Below are 27,111 nucleotides of genomic sequence, written 5' to 3'. Positions count from 1 at the left end.
ATTATGTTTTTGCTATGCTTGACTTTGAAGACCTGTAGCTCAAAACTAGGTGATTGGCTTGTCCGCCGCTTGAGCACCAGATGCCTCATATGCATTCCTCTTCCTTTTGTACTCATTCCATAGATCTATCCTCCCATTTTTTTTACATCTATTCCATGCCTTCTCCTTTTCCTGCTTGGCATCTAGTACACACTTTCTATTGTACCACTCTTCTCTTGATTTCTGGCCTTCTTTCATCCTTGGTACCCACTTTTCCACTCCTTCGTTATAAATCCATAGAAAGATAGCCCATTTTTCTTCCACATTGTCAGCCTCAAAAAAAGTATCCCATTGTGCTGCCTCATGCTTCCTAAGTTGTTCAAAATTTGCCTTATTAAAGTTGAACCATTCTTTCCTGTAGTCCTCATTCCTGATTTTTCTACCTTCTTGTAATATGTACTCGATAAGTACATGATCGCTCTTCCCTATAGGGCTCTTATAGTTCATCTCCTCTATGATATCTGGCTCCCTGGTGATTATCAAGTCCAATCTACATGGCTCGTCTTCCCCTCTGAATCTTTATTTTCCTCTACTCACTGTGTGAGGAAGTTATCTATAACCAATTCCAAAACCTTGTTCCCCCATGAAGCTTCACTTCCTTCCGTTGACCAGTTTTCCCACGACACTTCCTTACAATTAAAATCTCCCATTACAGGTAACTCTCGATTTACGCGAGTATTGTGTCCTTGAAGAGGTCGCGTAAATCAAAAACAATGTAAATCAAACAAGGGGTAGGTTTCTATCGAAAAATAAATATTCACTTCATTCAGTGGAGAGAGAGAGAGAGAGAGAGAGAGAGAGAGAGAGAGAGAGAGAGAATATCCATATCACCGAGATATCCACTCAGGCACTCAGTCTCAGCCTCACTCATGTGAGGAAGAAATGAGAGACACCATGAACGACTGGCTAGTATTGGTAATGGTACCAAACAGTCTGGTACCGGTACCGTACCATATAGCTGGTACCAGTACTGGTACCGGTACCTGCACACCTCCATTGTTGAGAAGCGTGGCCGTGGCAGCGTGGGTTCTGTATTGTTGTTCAAGTGGCGCGCGGGAAGAACTGAGCTCAGCTGTGTGGCCGTGCTGCCACGGCGCCGTGTGAGTCCAGTTGCGTGAAACATCTGGTGGCCACTCCATAAAATATCGCGTATAAGTGGAAAAAAATGTGTAAATTAAACATTTATTTTGATTTTGGACCCCGCGTTATTTAAAAAATGCGTAAACCAAACTCGCGTAAAACAAGAGTTACCTTATCAGAATTTTTTCTTTCTCCAGCAATCTCCTTAGGCAGTCTATTGTATCTTCCAGCTTCTTTTTGTACAATTCCTCTGTCTATGAGCTGTTTTTTTTGGGGGACATACACCACTACTATATTTCTGGATCCTCCCCTTTGCATTCTTACTCCCACATTTAAGACCTTCGCTTCCCCTTCCCCATAGGTGACACCCTCCTTGTTTATTTTCTCTATTTCTTGTCCATACATTGTATTTACCATTCCCTAAGTTAAATGCATCAATACTACCAGACAATGGACAAGTTGCCTGAAAAAAAACATTGGTGCAGATGATGTGCCAATGGATTCCTAAGCCATAAAAAGTCATCCCAATAATAATAATTTCAAAGAAAGTCAACAAGAAATATATTAATATAACATTTAAAGTTGAAGAAAAGTCACGTGACTCCGAAACGCTGAGTGATTGGTGGTGACGTCAGTGTTTAGACAGGTGTGGCGGGAGAATTGTACACGTGTGCGGACCTGGAAAGGAAATCTGTACACTAACTCAACCATGCCAGAGGAATGGGGGAAAAAGTTTTATTGGTGTTACATGCCAATGTGCACTAATACTGGCAAGTCAACTCCAGGCAAAATATTTGTCACAGTGCCCAGTGACCTTAAGATAAGAAAGAGATGGTGGCTGGCCGCTCGGCGGGAGTTCACGATGGCCTGCAGTACAGCCTTATTTTGCTGTGAAGATTATATCAATGTGAGTATTACTGAAGTGAAATGTACTTTTTCACACATAAGTATCAATGACGTAGGTGTGCTAGGTGTGGGGCACACAAAGAGAGTGCTGTATACAGTATGTAGCCTATTGACAAAACACGGGGTAGCAAGAGGGAGGTACATGAACTTAGTGTCTTTTTATACAAACAGAAGTGTTATAAATAAGATAGACACACTCAGGGGTATTGCATTTACAGAAGAGTTAGATATTATAGGTATTACCGAAACTTGGTTAGATACAGCAGGCAAGCATTTCTTACCTGAAGTATGAATGGATGGGTACACTCTTTTTCACAAGGAAGGTAGGAGATGGGGAGGTGTAGCACATGAAATAACTATGTTAATGCCACAATAAAAACAGATAGGCGTATGAAATCATTATGGATTGACATTATTATTATTATTATTTTTTTTTTTACGTTGTTGCCTATTGCGCCGGTAGGCATCTTCCCGGTGGGGCCTGATGGTCGGCCCAAGGCTTCTTTCAGGTGGGGCCTGATGGTCGGCCCAGCCCGTTCTGGCGCAGGCGAGTGTTTATAGTGGCGCCATCTTGCGTTGGCTCATGCTGCCCCCCGGAACTCGTTCTTGATTCGCTTGGACGGCTTCCTCTAGAGTCCGGGTTGATGGGTGGTCGTCAGGACAGCATGTGGGTAGTTTTAAGCCACTCGGCGGTGACTGAAAAATCCGAGTGGTAGCGTGAGGATTCGAACCCGCGTCGTCCATCACGCGGCGAATGTGGGTCCAGTACGCTACCAGTTCAGCCACCGCCTACCCGTATAGGAAGGATAAAGTTTGTTGTAGGGATTATATATAGGCCTCCAGATTTAGATGAAGAAGCTAGTGTCCCCTTGATACAGGAGCTTGCAAGGGCATCCAGGTTTAATAATATGTGCATTATGGGGGACTCCTCATCCAAATACACAAATGCCGTCCTTATGTTTCTCAGCAAATTCATAGTTTGTCCCGTTATCCTGTTGATGTGTTTGTCCGGTGACATGTTCTCTGAGACAGTCACTCCCAAATCTTTTTCTTCCATTCCTCTGGATATTATCTCACTTCCCATCTTATAATCATATTCACATTTTCTACCGCTCCTACCAAACTCTATTTTTTTACATTTCCCAAGGTTGAATTCCATCTCCATGTACCACTCCACTCCCATATTTTATCCAGGTCCCTCTGCAATGCCTCACAGTCCTTCACATCATTCACTCGTCTCAATAGCTTTGCATCATCTGTGTGTGTGTGTGTGTGTGTACATGTAGTGCGGCGACTATGCCTGATGAACGAGCCTCCCATAACCCACTTAGCCAGTGGGGTACCTCTTTGGCCAACTCGGTAAAGAAGTGTCTCCCCCGTCACGTTGGTTGCGGGTTCAATCCCAGGCAGCCGGCGAATACCCTAACCTCGTCTTGATTAATTTCTCGTGTGTTTGGATACATGCAGAGGTCGTATTGGAGAATAGGAAAAGAGAAAATAAACTCCTGGGGCATAACATACACACACACACACACACACAAACATACGCGCGCGCGTTTGCATGACATGAATTACTGCACTGTCACCTTGTGATGCTGGCGTTGACAATGCTGCTGTCTCTCCCGTCTCCATGGCAACGAGTACCCCTCACCCATCCCTCCCTCCCGCGCTGACAGGGGAGCTTCCATTTGCGCCAAAATACAACTTTGGAAAGCAATTATACGAACACAAAGATAACTACTACAACTTCCTTTTGCAAGTAGATGCAGTGTCATCCTCCAAAGACACTGGAATGCTGTCTTTACCGATACTGTAATCACAACCTTTTTCTAACACTGCCGCATCATAAGGATAGCTCACCACATTGCAGTAGCAGTTTGCCCTTAACCCCTTCACTCCGGCGACATCGGTGTCCGACGGGCTTCCGACGACGTCACCGTATGGAAAGGGTTAGTCCTCTTCTAAACCTCTTAATCCTCTTCCATTTCCTCTTAATCCTCTTCTAAACCTCTTAAGAGGAAATGGAAGAGGAATTTAGAGGAAGATTGAGAGATTTAGAAGAGGATTAATCCTCTTCCATTTCCTCTTGACCCTTTCCATATTGTGACGCTGATGTCTGTGTCATGGATGGAAAGGGTTACATTACCGAATTTGCCGTAATCTTTTTTTTTTTTTTTTTTTTAGCAGCTAGTGGACTTTTTGGTTGCTATTTTTATTTTTGCCCTTGAGCTGCCCCTTTTGCTGTAAAAAAAAAAAAAATAATTGAAATGCAAGAACCAAGTAAACCGAGTAATACTCACTCAAATCCAAGAACTGAGTAAATCGAGTAGTACTCAGACTGAAACTCACATTCCTAATACACACGGGTGGATGAATTTCAACACGGTACTGTGTCTGTTGTCGACTGCTTGTCATACGAGGGGTGCAGATTATCACATTTACTGACATACGAGGGGTGCAGATTATCACATTTATCACATTTACTGACATACAAGGGGTGCTGGTTATCACATTTATCACATTTACTGACATACAAGGGGTGCTGGTTATCACATTTATCACATTTACCTCATTGTCAAAGTTCATGACAATGTTGCCTCCATTTGTGAATCTCAAATCAGTTATTTGAATACCATTCAATGCCTTCATATCTGTTGCCTTCTTTTCCTGGGTAGAAGCTTTAACAACTAGGAGATTCGTCTTGACTTTTCTGTCTCCCTTCGCCACCTCAGCCCAGCTGAGTTCCACATGGTCAATGCGAAGCACATCACCTGCCTCCCCCAGCTCCTGCACCTTTTTAGTCCTTGACTCAACTTTAACTTTTACAGATGACATTTCCTTAGATAATTCTTCTTTAAATTCATCCAATTTTTCCACACTTGGTGGCCAGATATGCCTTGTGAAAACATGGAGTTCAAATTCAGTTTATTTTTTGTAGATTATCCTGCTTGATTCCTGTCAGATGAGCACATTTCACATGACTTCATTTAGGACACAAACAGCATCCGATCCATTCCATCGCTTTTCCTGTAAAATCTTCACAGACATAACACCAATCTTTCACATCCCTGCTCCTGGCCCTGCCAACCATTGTCGTCAGTGTCACGTGTGCTGCCTTAAAAGGCAGTGTGCAACCATTGGGGCTATGGACAACCGCGGTTGCCCATATGCCCAACCGGGAGCGAGTTGTTGGTTGTCCTTATGAATGGAAAACGGTTGTGAGTACGAGCGTGGGTACGTTGGTACCGAACGGCTGCATGTAAACAAACAGACGACAGCAGTGGCTGAGGAGTGAGGAGCAGTGGAAGATGGCCCACCAGGAGACTCGTAAAATGGACTGGCAGAGCTGCTTTGCTTACTACTTGATTAACAAGATAACAGAACGCCCCGTGCTGTGGAACCACAGTCCAAAAAACATTTTTCTCGAGTCTATGAAAATTGTAGATCTCCCAGTGATGTTTTCTTCTTCTTCTTTTGACCTGTAATGCTTGGCAGCGACGGTGAAAAGTAATATTGAAAAATTGCAAAAGGGCATAGAAAAGCAAAATCAGGGAAAGAAAAGGACAGAAAAACACCTAAGTTCAGGGTGAAGTGTATAAGTGTGCACTGTAAAGTTAAGTGCATGTTGTGAAGTATAAAAGTGTGGAGAAGGAGGACCTAAGAAGTGATACACAGCGTTACAGGTCAAAAGAAGAAGAAGAAGGTCCACTACACTGGCCGGTGTTGCGAGAAATATCTCCCCGATGAAATTAGTCATTCTGCTGTCCACCATGCATGCGCACTGTGGGAATACACAGCATTAAAAGTATTAATTTGTCTGGTTTTGTTCTAGTCTGTCCGCTTGTGATCTTTGTGAGCGCTGAGGGAAATATGGAAACAGTAAGCAAGTTGAACCTCTGCGAGCTATTTCGCGGCGACGGCAGCGGTTTACGTTCAATAGGCATTGAAAAGTCCATCATGATATTAGTGATTTCATGACTTTTAACAGAAAGAGTTAGCAGATTATTTCATGACACACAGAAAACTACCAGAAAAATATAGGTTTGTCCAACTGTCCCACGGTTGACCGCGAGCGACCGCCCTGTTTTTAGCAGACGACACCACGTGGATCACAAGCGTGTATTCAGAACTGCCAGCCAATTGTAAGGCAGCCGCCTTCAACTGTGGCTTAAAAACGATCTGTTCTTTCTTCCCATTTTCTGTCTATTTACAAGGTACATATTTTGAGATAACAAGGTAGGAAAATCGAAAAAATTGTGATAACAAGGGAGTAGATTCGGAAAAAGTCATTATTTTCCACAGGTTGGAACCAATAAGCGCTTTTACATGGATTTCAATACCTCGAGTTTCGTGATCCTCGAGCTTAGTGCCATACCTTCGGAATGAAGCAAGTGCGAAACTCGAGAGGGTACTGTATTATTATTATTATTATTATTATTATTATTATTATTATTATTATTATTATTATTATTATTATTATTTTTATTATTGTTGTTGTTGTTGTTGTTGAAGTTTACATGTGATCACTTTGCAGCGTGAACAATGGCATCAGTGAGACCAAAGGAAACTCCTGCCAAGAAGAAGGAGGAGGAGGAGGGAGAGGAGGTAAAGGCCAAGGAAACAAGTCCACAGAAAAGAAAAGCTGAGGATGAGTCCACCATGGAGGTCACAGAGGTAGGTCATGGTCAGGTCACATATTTGGTGGTACACTAGACTCTTTATTTACCATGAGACAGGTACCCCCCAAAAAAGCACTAAATAGAAGTGTTATTGTATTGGGATTTATTGATTTGGGACTGCTGGGACTCTTTTTCTCTCCTTTTTTTTATGTGTGTGTGTTTTTACCTATCTTTATTTACCTATTTGTAGTATACAGGGCCCGAGCTCAGGCTCGGTCATTCCTGTCTGCCAATCTGTATTTGTCTAACTTTTCCTTCATTTTATGGACACTGCCCACTTCAACAATGTCTTTGTTTAGTCCATTCCATGTATCCACACTCCTGTATGGAAAACTGTACTTATTTAGGTCTTTCAAGTAAGTTGCCTTTCTCAGTTTCTTGCTGTGTCCTCTTAGTTGCCTCCTCCCTTCCATCTCGATTAACCCGTAAAGTGTTTAGTACGTATATATACGTTCGGGAGGGAAAGTGTTTAGTACGTATATATACGATCATCGTTTTCTTTTACTTCATGGCACCTAAACCTGTAGAAATGGTTCAAGATGTCTTTTCTATGCCTAAATATGATTTTGAAAGCTCACTCTCATTTTTATTGTATTGCTGTGGTCTATTACATAGAATGTATCCATGACCACGAATGATTTATTGAAAAAATAGGTATATTTATAAAAATATGTCAGTGGTGTCATAATTACTTATCAATATACTCAAAATACTGTTCAGTAGATCAGCTATTTTTATATCATTCCAACTTGAATAGCAATTTCAATATATTTTGTGTTCATGCGTACAGTCATCGCCGGTTGTGTTGGCAGCCCTGGGGCGTGGCCATGGGTTGGCCCAGCAATGAGTCATGATAGCCAGACACGCTGCTACACCCTCGCTGTTAGCACGTGTTGTCCTGTGCAGTGCAGTGTTAGCTATACAGGCAGCCTCGTTGGGCCCAACAGGGTTGTTGCTGTCTGTTTCTCCTTTGTATTCATTCCTGGCTCGGAACCTGAGTCATCAGTTTCCCAGCCATACAGATTTTCATGGGATATGCTACAGTCCAGAGGTAATACACAATTACCTCTTAGATATACTTGTAAAATTGGGATGTTATGTAAATTGTACAGTAGCAGAGCAATACCAAATTGGTCGGCAGCAAATGCAAAGACTCTGAAGCTACGAAGTAAATGGGAAAATGTTAGGGGTAATTGATCAGCTGGCGGGCGAGGCGGGCTGTGGTATGCAGGAGTACCAACATAAAAAACATAAAATTCGTATAATGGGTTATTTGGGCAGCTGTGTGTAATTTTTTTGTTGTTGGTGTTACAAAACATGTTATGCTTGTGCAATGAAGGGATAATATTGTGCTACTTATATACACATAGAGAAAATATAGTCTGTACGAGCGTGATAAATTTGGTACTATGATATGACTATAGAAAGGCTAGACAAACAATCCTCAGATATATTTTACAAGAAACTCAAACTAAACAATATATAGTCATGGAAGAAGCATTCACAGTGTGTCGGAAATAATAAATAAGAAGCGGAAGTTACATAGTACTGTTCTACATGTTTCGTCTTACGCACCACCACTGGAGTATTGGTGCCACGCGTGAAAGGACTCACAGAAAACGACAGCTTACAGGGAACACACATATATCGCATTTATATCGTTCAAATCAGCTATTTTTTTTCAATTTTATAAGACAATAATATTATTTGGCCAAAATCCAACCCCACATGACCTGTTTCACTCCTATAAAGCAACACTGTACGGGTTAAATAATTTCTATCCAACAGGTCCATTCCACTTCCTGTACAATGCTATCAGGTCTCCTCTTTCTCTTTTTTTCTGTGGGTGTTGGTAAACCTAGTTCCTCAAATCTAGTCTCATATGACAGAATTGATAGTTCTGGTACCATTTTAGTTGCAATCCTTTGAATCCTTTCAAGTTTTCTTATATCCTTTTTCTTGTGTGGTGACCAAACAACCACTGCATACTCTAGCCTTGGTCCAGTGACATCTCAAGTAATGGACGGCAGACTCTTGATTTTGCGGTGCCCTTGTCATTAAGCCATGAATTTTGGAAAATCAACCGCTTTGGTGCGAATCGCCATAACTTCCTTGTTTTTGGGGCTACAGAAATGTTTTTGGTATCAATTGACGGCAAAATGAAAGGGCTATATTTTTTAATGATCGACCGGACTCGAAAACTGACTCGAAAGGGTAAAAAATCGAATAAATTTGCAAAAAATGACTCTGAAAAAAACTTTTTGAGTTCCCAACCTTGAAACCCACTCATTTTTTGAGAATTTCAAAAACCTTATTTAACAAATAATTTAGCCCTACCAATGTGCTTTCCAATATGATGCATAACATTTCCCTACTCCCAATAGTTTCATCGCTGGAGCTCGGAACGTAAACCTTTTTGAGAGTGATTTTGACGAACTCCAGACACTTTGCCATTTTTGTCTAGTGTGGCATTGCTATTGCCTCTAGAAGGCTGTAATTTGGCAATGTAGTTTGTCCAACTCAAAGGATTTTTTGATAGCTTGATTCCAAGTTTGTTGTCGAGCCGTCACAAAATAGCCTGTTTTTCGGCTCTTTTGCCACAATTTGGACGCGTCCTAGTTTTTTGCTTATAACTTTTTTTGTTTATTTAGTGGTTTCCATTTTTTTTCTAATTACACTGGTCAACAACCAAAATGCCTCCGAGACCAGAGTAGCAATTTCCAACTAATTTTAGGTCACTGATAATGTATATCATGGATAAAATTGTTTGTTAGCTCTACTTTTTAAGATACACCTACATGTCACAATAGGTTCCAACAGGCTCGCAGCAGTGTGTTTATTACCCCACTCACAGTATCACTGCCCTTCATTATTGTTCCAGCAGTCACAGAAGGTGGTTGTGCTGTGCAGGTTTATATTTTGAGGTGAAAAGTAGGTTCTCGTCTTCGATAGTGGAATCTCCAAGCATGTGCTGTGAAGATTTCAAAATTTTGTGAATGTCAGCAGCAGTTCAACGATTTCTTCGTAGTGGAAGGTGATTTAGTGGCCTGCAACAATAGTAATGGTCTGATGGAAGCACTTGGCATCGAGTACGAACCCAGTCACTGGAGGCTGTTCATAGATTCATCAAAAACGAGTCTAAGCGGTGTCTTGCTGCATATGGGTAGGCGGTGGCTGAACAGATAGCAAGACGGCCCCGCATTCAGGAGGACGTGAGTTCAATCCCCGACCGGTGCCACCAAGCTGGGATTTTTCAGCCGCCGCCGAGTGGCTTAAAACTACCCACATGCTGTCCAGAAGACCACCTATCAACCCGGACTCTAGATTCTAGGATTAAAGATGAACTTCGGGAGGGCAGCATGAGCCAATGCAAGATGGCCCCACTATAAACACTCGCCTGTGCCAGAACGGGCTGGACAGACCATTAGGACCCACTGGGAAGAAGCCTTGGACCGACCATCAGGATCCACCAGGAAGAAGCCTACCGGCGCAATAGGCCAAGATGTAAAAAAAAATAATGGCAATAGTACATCATCAGTTCCTGTGGGCTATGCACCACATATGAAATACTTTTATGAGAATATAAAGCATATGTTGCAATGCATGAAATATGATGAACATTAATGGCAGCTCTGTGGTGACTTAAAGGTTGTTGCTGTTGTGATCGGCTTGCAGGGCGGATACACCAAATACTGCTGCTTTCTATGTGAATGGGACGGCCGTGCAAGAGGTTCCCACTTCATCAGGAGAGACTGGCCACCTCGTCAATCACTGGAGCCTGGGATGAAAAATGTTCAACATCCAGCTCTCATTGAACCAAACAAAATTTTGCTACCACCACAACACATAAAACTGGGGCTCATGAAAAACTTTGTAAAAGCTATGGGCAAATCCGGTCAGGGATTCAAGTATTTAACATCAAAATTCCCTTCACTGAGCAACGCTAAGATAAGAGAGGGAGTCTTCATTGGTCCTCAGATTCGAGAACTTCTTAAAGATGGTGACTTTGAATCAGCCCTTCATGGGGAGGAGAAAGCTGCTTGGGAAGCATTCAAGCCAGTGGTGAAGGGATTTCTCGGAAACAGAAAGGAAGGAAACTATGAAGAATTTGTGGAAAACCTCATCAAGGCTTACAAAAACATGGGATGTAACATGTCACTTAAAATCCACTTTTTGGACTAACATTTAGTCTTTTTCCAGTGAACTGTGGGGCAGTTAGTGACAAACATGGTGAAAGGTTTTGCAAAGATATTTCAACCTTGGAAAAGTGGTACCAGGGCAAATGGTGCACAAGTGTGCTAGCAGACTATTGCTGGACATTGGCAAGAGATGATTCTTCATCCCACCACAAGCGTCAAGCAAAAAGGCAGAGTGTAGGTACGGATTAGAGTTTAAAACGTACTGACACGTCGTATATTATTAAAAAATAATCAAATATTACATGTCTCGTATCTTTAAACCTGTAGCCAATAAGCATTTTTCAAGGTGATATTTGGATTCAGGAGATGAAAATACATATTAGTTAACTAATCCCATTCAAGAAGCATACAACTTTTCAAAAATTGTTGACCAGTGTTATTAATTTGTATTAATAGAGCTTTCATTTACCACCAAGCACGCCTTCCTAGCTTCAGTAGTTTTTGCTCGAGCTTGACCAGAAGTCACGACGAAAATTTGCCGAATCTTCCTCATTTCACGCGCCGCAACGAAAAACCTTCCTGACGCCACAAAAATTAATATATCTGCATAAAAATTCATATATGAACACTTCAATATGTTGACTATTTTGTATTAAAATCATTTGAAGATATCTTGTATATAAAAAGTTACTACAGTACCCTCTCGAGTTTTGCGCTATCCCAGTTTTGCGATCCACGAGTTTCGCGGTTAGTCCAATATTTTTAACCATCCCGACTCGCGCATTATCACCCCGAGTTTCGCGCTGCTTTGACACGTACGGGTCATGTCTACTTGCCATTGGCGTTATGCACACTACCTTTAAAGGTAGCATCACACTGGACGTTTTCCTCCAAACATTGTGGCTATGGCCTATGGCAAGAGAGAGAGAGAGAGAGAGAGGAAACGGGAAGAGAGAACGGGTCGTTTTGAAGCCACATTTGAAGGCAGCTGCCTTACGATTGGCTGACAGTTCTGAAAACACGCTTATGATTCGCTGGGAGTCCGGTGACGTCATCGCCGACGCTCACCCTATCAGCGGCTTCACTGCCTTAAGGCGGTGTCACAATGGCTGTTTTCGTCCAATAACATTCGTATTAATAACATTATTGATGCTAACACTGATCCCTTTGGCACTCCTCTTGTGACCTTTCTCCAATCCAATTTTCCATCTTTTAACATGGTTCTCATTTCAGTTCGTCATTTTTTTTTTTTTTTTTTTTTTTTGTGTGTGTGTGTGTGTGTGTGTGTGTGTGTGTGTGTGTTAGCATGATATGAGTCAGCTCGTGTGTGCATATAAGAAAATCCTCTAAAAGAAACGTCCCATATGGAGGGTCTACTGCATATTGCATTTATACTTTGTCAAATAAAAAATCAGATTAAATAAAAGCCTTAGCTTGATGTCATTGTTTTTCAGGACACCAAAACCTCTCGACCGTTCTTCCCACCAGCCAAGAAGGAGAAGCTGCAGCTGGCCGAGTCACGAAAGATTCCCGTCCCAAACAACAGGTGTGCATGAGTCACTCATCCATCCGCCAATCCATGCATCCATCTCTCCTCCCATCCATCCACGTCCTCACTACAGTCGTTAACACAATTGCCTGATTTCTTAAACATTGTATTAGTCTTCATCAACACTAACATAGCTGATTTGTCTGTTTTGACCCGTTTATGAAGGCTTGGTTAATATATATATATATATATATATATATATATATATATATATATATATATATATATATATATATATATATATATATATATATATATATATATATATATATATATATCACTTTTACGGCTGAAATTGTAATTTGTTGACTTAATTCTGTGAAAAGCCCAAGTTGCTATTAGTACTATTACTGCATTTAGAAAATCTGGTAATAGGCTTGATCCTTTTCACCTCAGCTTTTCCGATACCCTACGCCCCTGTCCACCCAGCAGTGAAAGGGTACCAGGTATTAATCGGGGGTTGTGTCCCATCTCCTGAGATCTGTTCCCTTCTCTTATAATTCCTTCCCCTTCTGTCTCTCTCTGGCCTATGACCACAGATGTTGCGCCGACTAAAGGAAACTTTTCAAACTTTTTCCTTTTAACCTATAGGCCAGCCAGTTAGGTCTGAGGACTGAGTTTGGTGTTGGCAACTGTGTTAAGTGAGAGACGTAATTATGTTCACATCCACAGATACACGCCACTCAAGGACAACTGGGAGAAGGTATACACACCCCTCGTCGAGCACCTCAAGCTGGAAGTTCGCTTCAACCTAAAGACAAAAAATGTTGAGATCAGAGTGAGTGCCTGTTTGTGGTGGCGGCCATGCGCTACATGAACTCTCCCTAATGCATCGCCCTCAACCTCTTCAAACATGCTGCAGTGTTGCTTCTCAGGCCACCTTGTGTTGCTGTTCTCATCCTCACCACTCCTGATCTGGCTGACTGCATGCCTCTATCCCCTCCTCCCTGATCATACTGCAAGACTTTAATTTCCTCCATGAGTATATATTTACCTTTTACAAGTTTATTCATCCCTTCTTTATATAGTTGGTTTTCACAGTCCTTAGATGGTCTCTGTAATGTTTTTAGAAGCACATTTAGCACATTTACATGCACTCTTTGATAAAACCATTTTTTTATACCATTAAAACACATGACACCTGTTTTATTTAAATCGATACAGGGTTTACTGTACTACTACTGCAACTACTACTACTTCTACAACTTCTGCAACTACTTCCAATACTACTATAACCACTTCCACAACTGCTGCTACTACTTTTTCTACTACTACTACTAATGCAACTAATACAACTACTTCCACAACTCTGACAACTACTTTCACTCCTACTACTATTATTGATTTATTACTCGTGGAACTACAAAACAGGTTCCATTCCTTCCATAATAGCCATAACCACTATCACTACTTATACCTCCCTACCTTTTTGAACCCAGCTCACTGCCTTCTTTTCGCCCCCACAGACGGGCAAGGAAACTGAAGACCCAAACAGCATCCAGAAGGCAGCGGACTTCGTGGGGCGTTTGTGTATGGTTTTGACATAGAAGATTCCCTACTTATCAGGCTGGACGACCTGTACCTCGAGACCTTTGATATTAAGGATGGTAAGACACGATGCAATACACATGGTTTTATGCCCTGTTCCAGCATCTCAATCTGTGGCGATGCAGAGATATTCAAATTGCCCCGCTCCAGCACTTTTAACAGCACATTCAATTCCTCACCTACCAATTCTCTCCACTATTTATCCACTCCACTGATCCATTTCACAGGTAGTCTCTTCTTAACCCGTCCGCTGCGATTGGCACAGATTTGGCCTTCTCTGGTAGCCTGGTAACATATAGTCCCAGGGCTTTCTCTGTCTCTGTGGTGGATACAGGGTGGAGTCAGCTACTTTTGGCCGGAGTCGGAGTCGGTAATAATACCCCTGACTCCGACTCCTTTATGTACTAATCATTTATCATGTAATGTGGTTGTGAAGTTTTTTTTTTTTTTTTTTCAAGTGCTGCCTATAGTGCCCGTAGGCTTTCTTGAGCGGCCTCTATGGCAATCCCAGCCCGTTACCGCCGTGATATTTGAGCGCAAAGCCAGTTTTGCTACTTTGTGGGTCATTCCCACAAGTTTGTTGGAGAAATTAACTTTTGTAGGGGGTCCTGTTGGCAGACATTCAGGCAAGCATTATGGGTTAAGTTATTATGGCGGGAATATTGATTTAACGTGGATTTTTCTTTTGTGTGTCTAAAATTGATATATTTCATGATATTTTGCCTCATTAAATAATCATGTAGATTGTAGATCATTGAGATAAATATCTAGACGATGTCAGAGAAAGCTTACCCAAAACACATGAAACATCCTGTACCGAATGTGTCTGATTCTTGTAGTACTCATAGGCGTCTCCACCCTCAAGTCTCAATGTGATTGGCTGATCGATGCTGCTTAGCAGTTGATAAACACTTATCTGAGATAGACCACGTCACTGACTGCCACTATTTTATTAATTTACACAGGTAAGATCATTTAATATTCTGTGATTATAGCAGTTGGCTGATGAAAATGACACACACACACACACACACAATCATTTACTGTCATAAGTTTGGAGTATGATAATCTTATGCTACATATTTTCATTTTTTTATTTTACATTTTTTCATCAAAACGTAACAAAACTACTTTAAACAAAATGACGTTCGGGCAGGACCTGCTAGTAGACCTTAGGTTTTGCAGACTAACTGGGGTACCTTACTCTTACTCCCAAGATGCCGAAAGTCCATTAGTAGAGGCGGAAATTTAAAAATACATATAATAATAACGACAAATCTAATAAATGTAAGTTTATAGTTTATATTGTGTACATTATCTGGACGTTGTCTATATAGGGTACACGTAATTTGGATGTAAATACATATAGGAAAAAGGACCTCAAGAGAGAGTACTGGTGCTACAGGCAGCAAAAAAAAAAAAAAAAAAAAAAAAAAAAAAAAATGCAGTAGAGGGGGCCCCCCATGGGGCCGGAGTCGCAACTTTAAAATTTCCCAGAGTCAGAGTCGGAAAATTTTAACTCTGACTCCACACCCCTGGCTGGATATCCCCTCCCAAGGTACATGACTTTACATTTTATTCATTGAATTGTAGCAGGCACTTTTTGTTCCATTCCTGTAGCTTGGTGATGCCTTCTTGTAGGAAATCAACAGTCAAGGGGTTAACACTTTTTCCCTCAATTTTGCCCTCATACATTCTTGACAGTCATCCTCATTCATTCTTATCATATGTCTAAAGTTGTAAGCCATCTCAGAGCACCACATTTAATTTATTCAGCCACTCCATAATCCTTCCCCTTTGCTGTTACACCCTTACCAAAGATCATACACTTATTCACAACTATCTCCATCTCATCGCCACACCATGTGCACCTCTATATAGGTTTCCACAGTGCTACATTCCACATATATGTCTGATGGTATTGAGGTAGTCCATCCAGTGAGGGAGGGGCTAGAAGGATGAGGCAGGGGAGGAGAGTGAAGGGAGAGAGGAGATAGGAGGATTACCTGATAGAGAATGGAGAATAATGCCATATCTTATACCCTTCTTTACCTCCATGCTCATACTTCTTCCTTACATACTTTTATACTTTCTTCCTTTTTCAGTGCACCTGTCACCTATGGCCTTCCCTGCTCTCTTCCTCCTTGTTGCTGTAATTGCATAAACCCGTCCCCAAGTACTTCAAATCAATCATGTCTGCTATCTTCTCTTCCCCCAACCAAATCTTACACTGTCCCAATTTCATATGACTTTACATAATCAATGATCTCTCTTACCCATTCAAATTACACAGCTTCATTTACTTTCATTTTCCTCCACTTACCTGGTCAGATTGAACCAAAATCGTTCTAGTTTCTTCACACAGTGTATCATCATGGAACAGACCTGCCACCATGGACTGTTCTGTACCTTTTACTTGCAGCCCAAATCTGCTTATCTGGCTTTCATTTCCCTTATACAACTATTCATGTAGATATTAAACAGCCATGGTGACTTCACACGCATTTCACATGAGTGAGTGCCAATGCAACTCTGAACTTTCCATGCCTCTTTGTAATAAGACCTGATCCGTTCAAGTAGACATCCTCCAGGACCATATATCTTCTGGACATCCCAGAAACCCTACCTGTTAATCTTCATAAGCCTCCAGGTCCATAAATGCAGCAAACAGCTTCTCACCTTTCTCTAGGTTTGTTTCAGCTATCAATTTCAATGCAAAGATCTGTTCCCCTCCCTCTCTGAAATCCTCTACACTCATCACCTGCAATTTTGTCAAGTTTTGTCATCCTCTAATGTAGAACCCTTCTATATACCTTTACTGGTAAGTTTATCTCCTAAAGCTCTTGAGATCTCTTTTCCTCGGTTCATCTGGCATTTGACACTTGACACAGCTGCCTTGCTAGATATCCACAGCATCCTCCCCACAACTACATCTTCATGTCACTATCACTCTTGTTAGTTAGGTTGCTCGGGTTAATCTAGGTTCTTTGTTTTTTTCAACATTTCTTTGCAAGGTATGTACCCAGAAGTAGCTTATTGGCAATTAGATGATGGCTTCCCTTGGGCCTGGCTGGGATGCTCTCTGTTAGGTTACTCAAAGTCTTTGTTCAGTTATTTCTTACAGTATAATTTCTTTACAGGGTATGTACAGAGTTGTAAGATTTACAGAGTTTGTATCTAACAGTCATCAGTTCACACATGTACACTGGTTCATCATTTCCTTACAGGCTTGTACAGTTTTGGACAATAATGCTTATCCACTGGGCTTTAAACCCTTTCTGACTTGGTAGCTCCTTTCTGACCGGCAAGATAATGGAGGATGAAGAGGCAGGGGAGGAATAAAGGGAGAGGGAGGGGAGTGGAGGATGAACTAGGGAGAAGGGAGGATAAACTGGCAGGGGAGTAGAGAATGAATTGGAGAGGAGAATGGAGGGTGAGAAAGGGAGAACTGGCAAGGGATAAGGAGAGGAGAGGAGACTTTTATGTGTAGAGAGGGGTTACTGAGGCACAATGATTGTAAGGTGGACCAGTGTTTTCGTCCACGGGTGAATGCGAAAGTAATCCTTTGGCCACACAGCATTTTAGTGGTGAGTTGATGGCTGCCCAAACCTATCAATTACACACCGACAGTCTTCATCACACGTTCACATCCAAGTGGAAATAATTCTTGACAGTGCTGAGTGATGGGTTATTCTACGGCTGTTAAGTTATTCATTCTGCCTTGCTTGCTGTGATGAAAGAGGGTGAATATCTTAACAACCCTCGATCTAATATATATGTCTGAGAACAACAGCACAACTAGCTTATTGCAGCATGATAAACACAAGTACAGGTACAAGGGTGCAGGAGAGCATCACATCAGCAAAGTATAAATGTACAAATTGTAACAAGAATACTGATCTCGTTAGTGTTGGTCCTTGATTGACATTTGTCAGGGAAAGTTGGTGGTGATGATGCGGGTCTTGTAAATAAAATAACATATAGCTTAAAAAGTGACACAGTTCTCTAGAATACATTCATGTCAGATCTTGGATAATGCAGCAAGGAAGGGAAGGAAGCAGTGTTAACGTTAACCCTTACATTACGGCGATCATTTATATAAGTGCGCTGCCACACGCCCCACCCATACGGGGATCGTATATACAGTAGAGAGCCCCATTTAGCGTGAGAATTAGGTGGATGAACGGGGTCGCGCTAACTGAATTCGCGCTAATTGAATAAAGTAACCAATATGAAAAAAATTATTTGGTGCACACGTGGGTCTGACTTTTGGGTTTGATAATTACTCAAAATAATCACTCACATTAAAAAAAAAAAAAAAACTACGATTGGCTGAGCTCTGAAAACACGCTTGTGATTCACTGGGAGTCCGATGATGTCATCGCCGGCGCTCACCCGGTCAGCGGCCTCGCTGCCTTAAGGCAGTATCACACTTGGACAACCGGCAAATCCAAATTTTCCGGGTGTGTGTCACACACGGCCAAGGTCAGTTGCCCGTATCCGCATCCACAACGTAAACAACACACTTGCCCTGTATCAACATGGTGACGTCTGCTACTGCTAAAGTAAGGGCTCTCGCGGCTTGTGCCGTGCATCATGGCAACTTGCGCCGCGCATCATGGCGACTTATGCCGTGCATCATGGCGACTTGTGCCGCGCATCATGGCGGCTTGTGCTGCGCACAAGCCTAGGATTACTGCAGCAAGAGGGCGCTCCTCTCACTGGGTTGACAAAGAATGCCTATTTCTCTCAGTTGCGCATGTGTGTGTGTGTGTGTGTGTGTGTGTGTGTGTGTGTGTGTGTGTACATGATGTGTTAGTGCAGATATACATATATTGTATGTCATAAAATGGAAAATTTTGACTCAGTCATGGAGAGAGAGAGAGAGAGAGAGAGAGAGAGAGAGAGAGAGAGAGAGAGAGAGAGAGAGAGAGAGAGAGAGAGAATGGGCGCATCACTAACATTTTTTGTCTTTTTTTGTGCTTTAGCATCTTTACTTTTTACTTATCTTTATTCATCTTTTTTTTTTTTGGGGGTACACTTGGGCGGGGCATACGGGACTGCCTTGTCAAGCCGTCATAACACTGTTACGAGTAACGAACGCATATTCTAGTTGTAACTTGTTGATCTCTCTCTTTCCATCTCATAATAATCCTATAATTGCATTAGGTACAAGAAAATAACACACACACAAATAAACAAACAAACGATTACGTTAGGCTTCAGTCCTCGTGTCCTGTCACATGTGTCTGGTCAGCAGGGAGAGAGAGAGAGAGAGAAGGAGAGAGAGAGTGGGGTGCTTCCCCACGACCCGTCACGACCACGAAAAAATGCGCAGTATTTTTGGCTGTCATAACTTTTTTATTATTATTAGGAGAGAAGATTTATTACACCACCATATATACTAGATGATTATAAATTTATTACAAAGAAGAAAGACACCATTTCCACCTCTTTTAAATGTAAATTTTCCCCATGCACAGCATCCAGAGAAATATATCGCCACCCGTACTCTAAGGGTTAATGACCTCATCTTTGCCTTCATCATTGTTGTTTAAAGTCCATATTTTCCCATTTAAGAGGGGGTTGGACAAGCGATGACTGTTCTCCTCATCTCCCAATCTTGTGCCATATCTTCCTCTATCCCCAGTATATTCATATCTTCCATCACACACCCACTCCACTTCTTTCTAGGCCTTCCCACTGGCTGCTGTCCTCCAACTCACACCTTGCATTATTTATTTTATTTAAAGTCATTATGAGCTTCTAACAGTTTTAATCCACTATTGTTTTGCTCTCCAGCAGTGAAGTGAAGTCGGTCTTCCTTGCCATAGGTGAGCTACAGAGAACAGATGTACAACGTGTGATGTGGAAGCTAGTCTAGGATGTGCTGGAGACAGGTTGCCTCAAGCTACTGCCCAATAAGCAACAGCATTTTAAAATATCCTAGACTCCATTTACAAGCTCTAATAATGAGAACACCCTACCCTCCACAGTGAAACAGTCCCTGCAGGGTGACCACCTCTCTCGTGCCATTGGTCGTGTGGCAGGGAAGGGCGGCAAGACACGATTCACCATCGAGAACGCGACACGCACCCGCATTGTGCTGGCTGACTCCCGGGTACACATACTTGGCTCCTACCAGAACATACAGATCGCACGCAGAGCCATTTGTAATCTTATACTTGGTGAGTTGCAGAGATGTGTTAGGCTTACTTGCTAGACAAAGATGTACTGTAGATAGGTAAGATTGGTGGGGCTCTAGAATAGTATGGGAAATAGTGAAGGAAAAAAGTTGTTAGAAACTTCTTGAATGTGAGGGAGTGATAGAAAATAATGCATTGGTTGGATTGTTTTGATGGGAAAGAAAGTAAGTGTTGGATGAGTTAGTTAGGTAAAAAATAGATAAGGAATTTGGTGGAAAGATATCAGCAAAATATCTTGAGAAAAAATGGTCCTTTGGAAAGAAGCTAAGAAATGGGGGAGGAAAGAGTGACACTTGCAAAATAGTTATGATAATAGTTAATTGAAGTTGGGGGCTAACACTTAGCTGCTTGTGGCCTCGATGTTCATCTGTCTTCCTGGTACTCAGTGGAGTCTGTGGTGCGTAAAAACCTATTAACCCATGACAGGGCAGTTGTGACGTTGTAGTTACCACAATTTACCTTTCCCAGGTGTTCCCAGGTACCCTATAAATCAGTCCGAAAAAGGATGAAGAGCTAGATGAGCTGGGCGCTGAGTGGCCCGAACTGAAAATTATGTGAGAAGTAGCAAAAGAAGGGTACAGTGGTTAGCGTCTCTAGCTATGAATCTCAGTTCAGGCAGATAGTGTGCAGATCACCTAGCTGTTCATCCTCCCTTTCAGGCTGGTTGATAAATTGGTACTTGGAAAAACCTGGGGAAGGTAAATTGTGGTACCCCAGATGTAACTCTAGCTCTGTGTCCTGGGGTAATGGGTACTTGTCATCAGCTCAAGGGCCAGTGTGACAGAGATGAGCACCAAGGCCACATGCAGCTATAGCATATTCCCCAAACTTTCCCTTTCCCTTTCATTGAAGGATTGGAAGCTGAATGCTGTTTTTATTGACCTGGAGTAGGCTTATGACTGTGATTGAGTTTTTTTTGATGTCCTGCAAATATATGGAGTGTGTGTGGATGGGGTAAATAGTGCTAGATAAATATGCCTGTGTGTGTGTATGCCCCAGGTAATGAGGAGCAGGAAAGGTGATAGTAGTTTTGATTGACTGACATAAGTTTTGATAAAAGGAGGAGAATTGTATTGGCAAGTGTTACTATTACAACCATCATCATTATTACTACTACTACAGCTATTACAAATCTAATCTACTTTTCTCTCTTTGCAGGGAGTCCACCTTCTAAAGTTTATGGTAACCTGAAAGCGTTTGCTGAAAAGGTCAGAGATCGGTTCTGATTTTGACGGAACGTAGGGAAATGCCTCTGAAAGTATATTATCCAAAAGTTATGAATGTGGTTAGGTGTTATGAAAATCGTAAATAAAATTATTGGTTATTCAACTTCAGTTTCATTACCAAAATCCTCATTCCTTATACCTAACAAGTAATTTTTACATCGTACTATTTAACTAAATGATACCTACGTACAATCTTCAGCATTCCAATATTGTGGCTGAGAAAGATGAATAGTATAAGGTGAGGGAAAAAAAAAAAAAAAATACTGGGTGACTTGGAGACTATAATCTGACAAATCTTAAATGGCAGGTGTGATGTAGCACCCCCCTTAACTTTGTTACCACTTCTCCAATGGAGTATATTCAGAGTTGCCAGCCAGCAGATGTCACCAGTGACTAGGTCCTTATGCCCACGAAGCTGGAAGTATTCTTTCAAATCTTGTAAATTAAACTGTGTCTCTGGGACTTGTAACAATTACTCCTCAATACTGTAAGTGATACTATCGTTAATAAAAACATAGTTGATCATGCTTGTTTTTATGTATTGATAAACGATACAAAATAAATGACTTTGAAAATTATCCTCATTAAACTCTTGCATGAGAAAGCACTGTAAAATCAAGAAGTGGACCTAAAAAATAAAATCTATATTACAATATTTGACGAGTACCTGCTTTGGGTGTAAAAGTTTTGCTTTAGACAAATTTTTATTGTGTAAATTATGTATGTGGTATCTCGATGACCATCCTGTATCCAGGATTATTGTAAAGTCAAATAAAGTCGTGGCATAAGGCACCATTTGTAGTATGTTTCTTGCATTTTCATAAATGAATACTTGACAAAACTGCATGGAATGCTAACTACATCTTGAGTCGGTGATGCTAAGGAAGTGTACTTGTTTCAGTTTTACAGTAAGCTTAAGGTTTCTTTGAAGACTATAATAGGCTGCAAAATGACAAGAACAGAGTAGTCTATTCCCTTTAACCCTTTGACTGCAGATTTTCTACAATAAATCACCAAGCTACAGGAATGGAACAAAAAGTGGCTGCTACAATTCAATGAAGAAAAATGTAAAGTCGTGCACCTTGGGAAGGGAAATCCAGCATACCAATTCCACATGGGAAACATTTCACTATCCACCACAGAGGCAGAGAAAGATCTGGGAATATAATGTTGATCAGGCTACCTGGATAGAGAAAGTTGGAAACTCTTCTGCCGTGGCCATCCCCTGGTAGGAGCTCCTAGGAGCAGGCGTTGATGAAATTATGATACCAGTGAAGGCCAAATCTGTGCCAATTGCAGCGGACGGGTTAACAACAAGCAGCCAGTAAAACACCTCACTGAAGCTGGAGTCCTTCCTTACCTACAGTCATAGCAGACTTGGAATAATCAAGAAATTTCACCATCTTCCAAAGACATTTTACTTCGGTTGTATCTGTCCCTGGTGTGGCCCATTTTTGCCTATGGAATGCAATGTTGGTCCCCATAGTTGGTGAGGGACATCCAGGTGCTGCAGAGCAGTGAAGGGTAACAAGAGTCTTGGAAGGACATGGACATCTCCAATATGAAGAAAGGCGCAAGGAACTCGGCATTCGGACACTGCATGACAGTACATGGGAGAACACAACTGAAGCCTATAAGCTGCTCCAAGGAGAGGCCACTCCCAAAAAATTTTCATACCCAACCACAGGAGGGCAACACTGAAAGGGAACTGGTTCTTCATCCGAATCATAAACAAGCAGAATGCCCTACCATAGCACGTCATCACTGCACTGACTGCCATCTTCAAGCGCTGCTATGATGTGTGCACTTGACAAGACACAGGCCAAAACGTCCTGAACAGCACGGTACAAGGCTTAGGCTGAAGCAGTTTAGATGTGGGGACAGACAAGAATTCCCTTTTTATTTCCCACTAACCACTCGTAGTCAAGCACTTCATAAAGCTACAATGAAATACTAATTGGCAAAACATACTGAAAAACTGGAGTCTCGTTAGGAGTAAACATGATCACCCTTCCAGAAACAGACAAAAAAACTAAAGGTAATAGAAGTGTATACAGAAAAAAAATTGAGCACTAAAATACACTCTGCCCTTGATTTAACGGACCACAAAATCTCAGCAGACAAATGGATTTGTCCGGTGTGACACCAGCTTTAGAAACTTCAAAACCCCAAAATAATAACTATCACAGAAAGTGATATTTTTCATCAAAACTGCCTGCATCGCCTCCCTTAACCCGGCAGCGTCGGCGGACCCATTTTTGGGCTCCTGCGAGTCGGTCCGCTGAAACGGTGGACCCCGTTTGGGGCTCGGCTCAAAACGCTTAATTCACGCTAATTGTAGGCGGTGGTGGCATGGAGCAACCCACTATGCATGCCCTGGGTCATTGTGGTGGGTGATTGATGTTGAGGTGGGCTTATTTGTCATAGGTGGTGCTGTAAGGTCATGGCAGACTGAATTAGCTATCCACACAGTAATCACTTGTCAAATTCTCTAAAGTAGACAACAAGCGACTCTCGGCTAGATGCCACGTGTCAAGAGACTATTTATTTTGTAACAAACACCACCCAAAAAGAATGGAGTTTGAGTATAAGTAAATATTTTTAACGGCTTTATGGTTATGAGAGGAGTACTCTGATATACGTTCCATGCTCTTTTCTTAGTCTCAAAATGCAGTGTAATGTTGCTGTTTCACGGTCACTTCTGCCTTTCCCATAGCCGAAGCCCATGGGTTAAGGAGGTCGAGGAGAGTGAAGCCCCCCTCCCCCCTCCCATTAGGTAGGTTAGATTAAGTCAGGTTTGCTTAAATTTATTTGGCTCGCGGTTTGGGGCGGCGGAAATACAAAGTGTGGGACGGGACATGGCGGCGGCGTGTGTGGTCCAATTCGTGGGCCTGTGTTGCGAGAAATACCTCCTTGTAAAAACAAGTCACGCCCACCATGCATGCGTATGGGGGGAATACACACCAGGAAAAACATTAATTTACCTGGTTTTGTTCAATTAGTGTGTCCACTTCCGAGTGTGAGAGATGAGTGAAATGAATAGACAGTATGCATGTTGAACCTCTCTCTGTGAGTTGTTTTGCAGCTGTGGCGGCGGGCGGCGGCGTAAACAATATGCCCCTCCCTGCAGGGCCCCACTGTCAACCTTTGATCGCTGGAAGGCCAACAATACAACACGTGTCGGCGGAGTGGAGGCGAAGGTGGAGATGGCTTCTTTTGGAGTGTTCTAAGGGGCTAGTTAGGCTGTGCATGTCTTACAGCACCAACACAGAACCAGTCAAAAGAAGAAGAAGAAGCAGTTTGTTTTGTTGGTCCTCTAGCAGAGCTCGGACAGAGAGAGCTTGAACGGGACGAGTTGTGAACACCACCTATACAGACAACGTATACAGACAACATACACAATAAAAGAACTGTATACCTACGTTTATTATTAGGTTTGTCGGTATCATTTTACGTTTTTTTTAACCCCTTCAACACAAGGACGCCTATACTGCATCCTTGCGTGCCCCATACCATATCTGAGGACGCGCATACTGCGTCCTGGCTCGTTTAGTCAATGTACGAGTAATTTTATCTCTATATTTATGCTTGCATCTCAAAATTATCAATTAACCCATAAACTGCGCAGTTAAGATTCGGGAATAGCTCTTGGGTGCGCAATAAATGGCAAAACAATAACCTGGTGGAAAACAATTTTTAGTATTACAACACCCAAGAGAGACATGTTGAGCACCAAATAGTGCAAAAAAAATAATAATAATTCACTTCATGTGGCAATGATGGCGCAATAAAGGTTGCGGATATGAGGCGACCTTGGGAGCGCTGGTAGTGACAGGGTAGATAGGACGGTGGCAGAGGGAAGATGACACATGGCACAGTCACGTCTGAACATTCTCTTGCCACTAATTATTCATTCCAGTTACAACAAACAAAATATATCACAGGAAACATCACTTTGTCAATTTTGATAATCAACCTCTTGTGCATCATTATCAAGAGGCCAGCCATTAATCACACTAGCAATATTTCTGTCAAAGTTATGAATGTCTGGCACAAAGTCTGATCCATCAGACCAGACGAATGGAGTACGCGTTGTCTCGCGTCTCTGAGGCTCCTGTTCTCCCTCTGCCTCCCCCTCCTCTCTCTCACCAGCTGACACCCCTCCCTCACTCAGTTCATTAGCTGAGTCTTCTCCTATACCCCCACTGTCGTTTTCCTCATCTTTCTGCCACTCTGGATCATCAGACAGAGATGACAGTGATTCATCAGGGTCTACTAGCATTGGTAAAAATTTTGTTGGTGTCAGTGGCTGAGTAGGCTGCCTGGCAGCGCGTCTGTGACCTTGAGGGCCAGAAACATGATTACGCTTGCCACGCTTCCTCAGACCAGCTGAATCTGATGGCTGAGTGCAATCACTTTCAGATTTGTCTACTACAATCTTTCTCTTTGCCAATAATTTCTTTTTACCACCTCCCATGCCTCCCCCACGGTCACGACCGCAGGAGCTATGGGGCTGGTTAGCATCAGTAGATGACATTATTCTACTCTCCATGGCTGCTAAAGAGCAACTAATATGACGATGATGACAACATGGTGCGAAAGAAGGATGATGTTACCACACGAGGTTCATTGGAATATACTTTGGCATCGCAGGAAATATAAATATCCACCTTGGAACATGCGTCATCTTAAGATGTCTGGCGCAGTCTAACTCATAGCATCTTGAGATGTCTGGCGCAGTTTACGGGTTAATTTATGTTTCTTTATGTGCACCGTTTAATTCTGCATGTTTTCATATATAATACATGATGATTATGTTAAGTTTATGGCTGAAAACTTGTTATATTCAATAGTGACATATGAAATTTGGCGCGCACGGCGATCCCGGATAGAGCGCGGGGCACTGTTTTGGCCTGGCTGTAGTGAAGGGGTTAACAGTAATTTTATTGTAAACCGGCATTTATCATATGGGTTTTTATTTATTTTTTTTATTTTTATTTTTACGTTGTTGCCTATTGCGCCGGTAGGCATCTTCCCGGTGGGGCCTGATGGTCGGCCCAAGGCTTCTTCCAGGTGGGGCCTGATGGTCGGCCCAGCCCGTTCTGGCGCAGGCGAGTGTTTATAGTGGCGCCATCTTGCATTGGCTCATGCTGGCCCCCGGAACTCGTTCTTGATTCGCTTGGACGGCTTCCTCTAGAGTCCGGGTTGATGGGTGGTCTTCAGGACAGCATGTGGGTAGTTTTAAGCCACTCGGCGGTGACTGAAAAATCCGAGTGGTAGCGTGGGGATTCGAACCCGCGTCGTCCATCACGCGGTGAATGTGAGCCCAATACGCTACCACCTACGCCACCGCCTACCCTAAGTAAGTATTTTCAAGCAACGGACCACCCTTCCCCCCTTTTTAATCCATTAAATTGAGGGCCTAGTGTATATAAGCCACAAATTGTACCTCAAAAGGTGAAATAGAAGCATCAAAAATAAAAAGAACAGGTGGGAGAATACAAAATAGAAGAACTTGAAAAATGAAACAAATGCCCAGTCAAGAAGCTCCTGACCACAATAATGCAGGATAATAATGCCACCTGGATAGACAACAAAGAAATACTTCCAAGAGACAAGTGTCAGCATGCATACATGACATCAAAACCCTGACCACAGAGCAGCTAAAGGAGAAAACAAGAAAGTAGGACACAGAAAAATGAAGATACGTGAACAGCAAGTAAACTCCTGAACTATTAC

The 27,111-nt window shown here is 42.2% G+C and overlaps 1 pseudogene; it reads left to right on the top strand.

Moving 5' to 3' along the window:
- Window positions 1–21,475, top strand: part of LOC126999245 (RNA-binding protein PNO1-like) — a 33,888-nt pseudogene extending 12,413 nt beyond the window's left edge.
- The last annotated feature ends 5,636 nt before the right edge of the window (window positions 21,476–27,111 follow it).

The sequence above is a fragment of the Eriocheir sinensis genome, chromosome 16 (assembly GCF_024679095.1).
Source record: "Eriocheir sinensis breed Jianghai 21 chromosome 16, ASM2467909v1, whole genome shotgun sequence".
NCBI classification, from domain to species: domain Eukaryota; kingdom Metazoa; phylum Arthropoda; class Malacostraca; order Decapoda; family Varunidae; genus Eriocheir; species Eriocheir sinensis.
The sequence above is the reverse complement of the archived record's forward strand: the minus strand, read 5'-3'. Positions and strand labels throughout refer to the sequence as shown.